This window comes from Sus scrofa, chromosome 8 (assembly GCF_054392235.1).
Source record: "Sus scrofa isolate SSC_HxYL_T2T_F1_AM1 chromosome 8, Sscrofa_HxYL_maternal_Yorkshire_Landrace_v2.0, whole genome shotgun sequence".
Classification (NCBI taxonomy): domain Eukaryota; kingdom Metazoa; phylum Chordata; class Mammalia; order Artiodactyla; family Suidae; genus Sus; species Sus scrofa.
Genome location: NC_139390.1, coordinates 112,562,862 through 112,571,070, shown reverse-complemented (window position 1 = coordinate 112,571,070; position 8,209 = coordinate 112,562,862).

Below are 8,209 nucleotides of genomic sequence, written 5' to 3'. Positions count from 1 at the left end.
ACGTTGTTTATGCTCCTCATTTTTTTTTATTGTTATTCCCTCAGGACCATTTTTTTCCCACTGTACAGCATGGGGACCCAGTTACACATACACATATACATATTTTTTTCCCATTATCATGCTCCGTCATAAGTAACTAGATGTAGTTCCCAGTGCTACACAGCAGAATCTCATTGTTAATCCATGCCAAAAGCAATAGTTTGCATCTGTTAACTCTAGGCTCCCAATCCATCCCACTCCCTCCCCATCCCCCCCCAGGAAACCACAAGTCTGTTCTCCAAGTCCATGATTTTCTTTTCTGTGGAAAGTTTCATTTGTGCCATATATTAGATACCTGATATAAGTGATATCATTTGGATTAGGAAGATGTGGTATATATATAAAATGGAATACTACTCAGCTTTAAAAAAAGAATGAAATAATGCCATTTGCAGCAACATGGATAGAACTAGAGACGCTCATACTGAGTGAAGTCAGAAAGAGAAAACAAATACCATTTATCTTAAATTCTGCAATGTAATTCTGATACAAACTACCTGGAGTTAGTGTAGATTTTTTAGGTTGGTTCTGTGTCTAAGACTTCCCTCCATTCAGACACCCACTGAAATTTCTGGAGTTCATCAGCCACATGCACAACTGACTAATTGGCTATAAATCTAGTGTTTCCCACTGACCTTTCAGATTTAATAATTTGCTGGAATGACTCACAGAAATCAGAAAACCACTATAATTACAGGCACATTTTATTATAAAGATACTAATCAAGAGGATTCAAACAAAGAGATTCATAATGTGAGGATGGGAGCGTTCCAAACATGGAGCTTCTCTGTCCTGGGTCTGCATCACTTTTCTGGCACATCAGCAAGTGTATTACCTTGCTGGCACATGTATTACCCACCGGAAAGTACACTCTAGCTCTGTGTTCAGTTTTTATTAGCCTTTTATTATATAGACATGGCTGATTGACTCATTGACCAGTAATTGATTTCAACCTCCCGTCTCCACATCTCTCATGAAATCTGAGGCCAAAGGCCCATCTTTTATATTTCAGGATTCCCAAGATCTCAGATAAATTACAAAAAGTAAGCTTACAGGTTTTTCGTTGTGGTGAAGCAGAAATGAATCTGACTAGGAAACATGAGGTGGCAGGTTGGATCCCTGGTCTTGCTCAGTGGGTTAAGGATCTGGCTTTGCCATGAGCTGTGCTGGAGCTTGCAGACACAACTCAGATCCACTGTTGCTATGGCTGTGGTGTAGGCCATCAGCCATAGCTCCAATTGGACCTCTAGCTTGGGAACCTCCATATGTCCTGGGTTGCAGCCCTAAAAAGAAAAAAAAAAGTGAGCTTACTGTTTCCTCTTTCAAATTTTTACATAGCATGTATCTAAAAGAAACATGAGTGAACTTGATTGAAATATGTGTGAAACAAATCTGCTTAAACGGAAAAGAATTTAGATGATATAAGAAAGATACAAGAACAATAAATATCTAGTAAAATTATCAGTGTAACTACATAACCGTTTCTATGTGCATTCATTGGCAAACACAGTAAAACAAATACCATAGAGCACTACATGGTATTCATGATTTTATTAAAGGATACTTAATCATTCCTCAACAGAGGTAAAATATTTAATGGGTTGAACTTCTGAGAGATGAGAACGCTGAGGTTTTTATATACCTACCATACTTGAGTATATCACTGCTAAGGATTCACATAAGAGGCATAATTCAGCAGGACTTCTGGTCTGTTGCGTGGGTGACAAAAGATGCAGGTGTACTCTAATGCAGTGACATGGAAATTGAGGGATGGGCACAGAAGTTGACAGTGCCTACTGTAATCCAAGCATGATGCTAAGTGTGTCACACTTTATTTTATACTCTTAATAGGTAATATTCCCATTTGATGTATTCGAAAACTGGAGCCGTTGGTGATTTTATTTTATTTTTTATGATTTTTATTTTTTCCATTACAGTTGGTTTATAGTGTAGAATCTCATTAATCCTTTCCAGTTTCAAATATTCTCTCCAGTAGTCAATGTATATACCATTAGCGATTTTAAATAAACTTCTGATCACAAAGGTAGCAATTGAAAAAGCTAATTATTTAGAATACAAGTCTTTCTGATACCAAACACTTTTCGTTATAACACTACTATCAGAATACTACCTCCAGAACAATAAATCTTCATGTCCTTTGTAATTGATTTTAGTTTTCGCTTGTATTTATTGTTAGATTAATTTAGTAAAAAAATATTGGGGCTTGTGTGGCAATAACTCAGGGCATAAATTTTGGATCTTTTTATATTTTAAACTTCTTCACTGGATAATTTTCCCTACTTTGAAACCTCTACAACATGCATTCAGTTCTTTTGTACAGCTTATTTTGAACACTTTGTTCTCGTGATTGACATATTAAGAATGATTTGAACATAATACAGCTTTGCATTTATTTCCAATTTCATCTGAAATAAACGTTTTTTGAATGGGGAAAACTTCAATCAGCTGGACCAAGAGAAGTATGATTACACAAAATGCACAGTGCACACACTCATGAACACATTTCAAACATCTGTCTGCTAGCCAAGTATGAGCCATACCCATCCATATCTGGTATTACAACTTCCCCTCCAAGCACAGATACATCTCCTTTGAACACTCCTCAATAATTCAAAAATGCAGCTTTCAATCCTTTCAATACCTACATCCACAGGCAACTTCAGTCTTTTTTCATGATAGTGTCATATTTATTGCAGCATTATTATTAACATAAATACATGTTATGTATTTCTCAACAATTGGACATATGTGTAACTGTTCTCTAGTTTTTTGTTTTTGTTTTGTTTTGTTTTTGCTTTTTTAGGGCTGCACCTGTGGCATATGGAAGTTCTCACTCTAGGAGTCGAGTCAGAACTACAGCTGCAGCCTACACCACAGCCACAGCAATGCCAGATCCAAGCCTTGTCTGTGACCTACACCCAAGCTCATGACAACACCAGATCCCCAACTCACTGAGTGAGGGCAGGAATCAAGCCCACATCCTCGTGGATACTAGTTGGATTCATTTCCATTGCACCTCAATGAGAATTCTCTGTTCTACTATTTTTTTTAATGTCCTACCTTTTTTTATAAATAGGTCCATTGTGAAATTTTGAGTATTGTGCCCCTAATCACATTTTCCCAATGAGCCCTGTGATTTTTGTGTTTATGTGTATGTTTTTTAGTGTGGTTATTTTTTAAGAATGCATATGTCACATTAAAGCAGAACTGACTGTATTTCTATACATGTGTTCCATATTTAAAACTTTTCTTCTGACTCACTTTCTATGTTTCACATTTTAGTTAATGGTATCACAAAGCTAAATATCTTAGTTATATTTGAAATATACATTATGGCATATCAATGCCATCAGAGAGTGATTCTAAAATTTGTCCTCCCACTTTGATCACTGAAAACTCTTACCAATACCGCACTTATTTATGTTTTTATGGAGAAAAATCTCCTAATCATTCTTATTGGCCTATCCATCAACTTTGATATCTTATATAATTAACAGTCATCTCCAAATATTTTAGATATTACTATTTTCACATATGGAGTACACTCACTTGTGTACCCCATTTATGTGATTCTATTTGTATATTGCTATGGAACTATCACTGTATTGCAACACACAATGTAATTTCATTAATAGAAGTAGATAAAATAAAGAGTAATCTTAACTGAATTTCATTTTATTTTATACCATGTTAAAATCACTGTAAATGAATGTGCTTCATTTTGCCCAAAAATTCAAATGTAATTCAGTATGATACAATGATTCTCATATCTGATTCTAAACTCATTTTACATCATTACTAGATTTTAATAACTTGTTAATGAGAAAGATATCAAAATACACTTATCTGAGTGGAATAAATGCCTCATTGGCTCCATTGTACTTATTCAAGACATTTGATTTAAGTTCTATTCACCAACTTTGCAAAGTTTTATTCAGAAACTTTTGCAATTAAGTTCATAAATTATTATCTCCCTTGATGTTAATCACTTGTTCTTTAGGAACTAATCATAATGTGTTGCATTTTAACAATTTGAGCCAAGGTGTTTAAACTCCACAGAAATTTTTCATGCAAAAATCTTTAAAATAAAGTAGAACATCCCCTTGCCAATTTTTCTATGGTTTTCCATTACGAGTTTTTTGTGGGTGACATATGTTACTTTTGTTTTCAAAATCAGTGTAATTGATAGAGAAATGCAAATAGGAGAAAATAATATGTTTCTTTACATGCTAATGGCCACCAGATATAATTTTGTTTCATGCTAATGGCCACCAGATCAGAGCACCACAGGCTAAGGGACAAACATCCCTGTCCCCACAAGTAGCCCCAATGACATACATCCTTATGACACCTTCTGCCTGAGGAGTGTCTATTTGGTTTTTTTTTAAATTTTACTTGTGTTTATTTTTCCTTTTTCTTCTCCTCTCCTCCACTGTTCTAGAGACTCTGACCTCTTGCCTTGCATACTTATCAAAGGCAAATAACTGGAAACATCAAAACATCCCTACATGTTTCTTGCATAGTTATTTATAACCAGATGAATTGAGACTAATTTCCTGTTAGCCCTTAAGATGTGGAACCTTCACATCTTACTAAGATTCTTATAGCTGATGGAAACTCTTTCAATCATCTGTTTTCAAAACGCGCCACAAAATTCTCCCGAAAAACAGTTATTTTTACCTTAAAGAGTGTGATTTTGTTCTTTCAAAATTATCTGCTTTGTGGTTTACTTTTTTTACTTTCCCTGTTGTTCTAGAAAAGCCAGTCAATTTGGAGCATATGTCTTTTTGTAAAATACGGCTCTTGAATTTAGGTCTGTCCAGTCTTTTGAATGCCCTGTGATGATGTCCTTCAGCACTTTATGCACTTTGCTGCATTAACTATGGTTATAAATAATTCATTGAAAAAACTTCTATAATGCTCTAGTGCTCACTCTGTGACCATATTCCACAACCTTTTGCCAAGTTAAAGCAATAGTTATACATGCATGGCTTTTACCCAAGCACTGATTTTTGTTAAATAAGCTTTTTAATTATACAAGTCTTTGCCAAGACTTCTTTCATTTAACAGCTCATTAAAAAACAATTTATAGAATATTTTATTATTGAAAGTGAATTCAGAAAATACCATAAACTCAGATAGTCTAGGAATATCTGAACGTGCTGCAATCAGGTAGCAAATCTTTCATGGTCTAATTTAGCCTAACACTTGAATCGCCATATTTTATTCAATGTTTCCTTTTTTTATTTTTAATAATTTTTTAAATTGAAGTATAGTTAATTTAAATTGTTAGTTTCAAGTGTATAAAAATGACTCATATATAAGTATATATGTATGTATATATATTATTTTTCAGATTATTTTCTATAATAGGTTTTTGAAAGATATTGAATATGGTTCCCTATGCCATACTGCAATCCTTATTGTTTACCTACCTATTTTATATATAGTAATGTGTATAAATTAATCCCAGATTCCTAATTTTTCTCTCCCCTGCCCCATGTTTTCTATGTAAGTCTATTTTTGTTTTGTAAATAAGTTCATTTGTATCATGTATCTTCCAGTAGCATTTTCTGTCAAGAAATACACTTTAGTTTATAATTATTATTTTTTATTCAGCCAAATTAATATATGGAGAAGAGCAAATATTTTCACAGTGGTAGATGTTAGACTTTCTCTCCTATTAAGTTTATTTATTTATTTATTTATTTGCTATTAAGTTTAAAAACCTTTTTTTAAAAAAGATATTCTCAATCTTTATCATTATATTTAGTGGAATTGTCTAAGGCAATTAATCAAACATGGCATATATTGAGTTTAAAAGATAAATTTTGTTTGTTTCTCTCCATTTTCAATGTTCTGACTGCTTGTTTTAAATTTCTTAACAATCCTAACTGCTTGACACTGCTATTGGTTACTGTTTCAAGTTACTGAGTCATTATTTTACTACACTTTTTCGCTAGAAGCTTCTTTTTCTTTTCTGGCCCCACCTGTTGCATGGAGAAGTTCCCGGGCTGGGAATCTAACCTGCTCCACAGCCGCAACCAGAGCCACAGTGGTGACAATGCCAGATCCTTAACCTGCTGAGCCATGAAGGAGCTCCTAGAAGCTTCTTTTTAGAGAGTCATTTGCCCAACAGGAAGCCTGCATTAAGTCATTCACTGTATTACTCACGAAGACGGGAGAGCATCCTGTGGCAACAGACTTCAAGTCATGTTTCATCTTCCTGGTATTTGCAACTTTGAGGCCAGTGCCTTCCTCTGACCCAGTAGATTGCAGCCAAGGTGATGCGATGTGTGTGGTTACAAGTATGAGATTACATAGGAGTAGCACCATCTTGCTAGAATCAGTCTCTCTCCCCACCTCCCTCTCTCTGTTTCTCTCTCTTTCTCTCTGGCTGAGAAAAAGCAATCCACCATAGACCTTACAACCAGAGGAACTGGCTTATGTCAATACTGTGTGTGCTAAGGAAGAAGCTTCTGTCCTCCTCCAGCCTCCAAATAGAGTCTATTCCTGATCATCACTTTTGACTACAGCTTGATGAGACATTGTACATAGTATACGGCTAAGCCGTGCCCAGTCTTCTGGCCCACAGAAACTCAGATAATAAGTTTGTGTTTTATTTATTTATTTATTTATTTATTTTTAATATAATTTTTTTTATTTTCCCACTGTACAGCAAGGGGGTCAGGTTATCCTTACATGTATACATTACAATTACATTTTTCCCCCACCCTTTGTTCTGTTGCAACATGAGTATCTAGACAAAATATATGTGTTTTCTTTTTTATTTTATTTTTTTTGTCTTTTTGCCATTTCTTGGGCCGCTCCCACGGCACATGGAGTTTCCTAGGCTAGGGGTCGAATCGGAGCTGTAGCCACCGGCCTACACCAGAGCCACAGCAACGCGGGATCTGAGCCGCACCTGCAACCTACACCACAGCTCATGGCAACGCCGGATCGTTAACCCACTGAGCAAGGCCAGGGATCGAACCTGCAACCTCCTGGTTCCTAGTCGGATTCGTTAACCACTGAGCCACGACGGGAACTCCTAAGTTTGTGTTTTAAGTCAAGAAGTTTGTGGTCATCAATGCACAAACTCTGCTTTTCCCCATCTGTGGTTTCTGCTCCTTAATGTTGGCAACTTCTGGGGTAGTTGGCACAGTGTAGATAACAACCAGTCACAGAAGTCATGATAACACTTATTTTAAACGAAAATACACTTATTTTGTGGATCCTTCTCTTTACTCCATGAGGGTTCCTATCCAGTGTACCTCACTAAGAATCATCTGAAAGGGCTATTCCCTAAAACAGCATGTTTCCACTAAAAAAAAAAAAAAAAACACAATATATTGCTTTCTTTGAGTATGAGCAGTGGTGTGGTATACTGTCTACTCTTTTTGCTCCTTGTGAGGTCTGATTTAATTAATTTTCTTCCAGGTGTGTATAACATTTAATTCTTTTCAGATTACAATAATACAAATGATTTTGAGAGACACTGAGGGACTAAAAAAATTCCCACTATGATTCCTCAGCTCTTCCTTATTACTTCTCTGATTAATCCCAAGTGTTAAGTAAATCATGCTCACAGGCTTGATGTCCCTACCATTCTGTCTTGACACTAGTGAAACCTAAACTTCCTCATGTCCTCCAAGAATTTAAACTATTGGACAAAATGCCCAAGCAAATGAAATCACTTCCTGACAAGTGGAAGGGAGATGGGGAAAAAGTCTATGTGGTAAGTGACAGTGATTTTAAGTTGAAGTTAATTCTTCAAATTTTATAAAAACTTATAAATATGTGAATATTTTCTTAATCCTCTCCTGTACTGTCTTGGAAAAGCCCATGCAAATGAGCTGCTCTGCTTTAACTTTCATTAGCTTTATAGGATATCTCTCTGTATATGCCTCTCCACTATTAAAATCGCTATTACATTCTAAAGTACTACCAGAATTATTTATTTTAAAAATTAAAGAATAGGGAGTGCTCACTGTGGCAAAATTGGTTAAGAATCTGACTGCAGCAGCTTGGGTCACTGTGGAGTTGTGGATTTGATCACTAGCCCAGCATAGTGGGCTAAGAATCTAGTGTTGGGAGTTCTCTTTGTGGGCTCAGTGGTTAACGAAACTGACTAGGATCCGTGAGGATG